Raw genomic sequence first — 320 nt, 5'->3', positions numbered from 1 at the left:
CAATGCAAGCTGCTGTGGGGCCTTGGGCCTTCTTTTGGAAGTTCTGGGTCTCTCTGACCCAGCTGCAGTTTGTTAGGTAATTTCAGATTGCAAAGGGCCAGGCCTTTCATATGCAAATCCTCTTCACACAGCTTAGGTGGGAATGGGTCTCAGGGGATCAACAGGGTGGGGCAAACAGCTATGGCTGCTCCTCAGTCCTACCCTAAGAGGCCCCAAGTCTCAATGTCCAGGTAATCGCTGCAAACACCTCTGAGAGAAAGCTGCCCTCGAGTTTCGCCTGCTTCTAGAAAGTCCAGTTTCTCCCCGTATGAGTCTGGGTC

The 320-nt window shown here is 52.5% G+C and overlaps 1 protein-coding gene across 2 annotated transcripts in view; it reads left to right on the top strand.

Annotated features, from left to right (window-relative positions):
* Positions 1–320, top strand: part of FGF13 (fibroblast growth factor 13) — a 594,651-nt gene that overhangs the window by 378,885 nt on the left and 215,446 nt on the right. The window lies entirely within an intron of this gene.

This window comes from Myotis brandtii, unplaced genomic scaffold (assembly GCF_000412655.1).
Source record: "Myotis brandtii unplaced genomic scaffold, ASM41265v1 scaffold654, whole genome shotgun sequence".
Taxonomy (NCBI): Eukaryota; Metazoa; Chordata; class Mammalia; order Chiroptera; family Vespertilionidae; genus Myotis; species Myotis brandtii.
The sequence above is the reverse complement of the archived record's forward strand: the minus strand, read 5'-3'. Positions and strand labels throughout refer to the sequence as shown.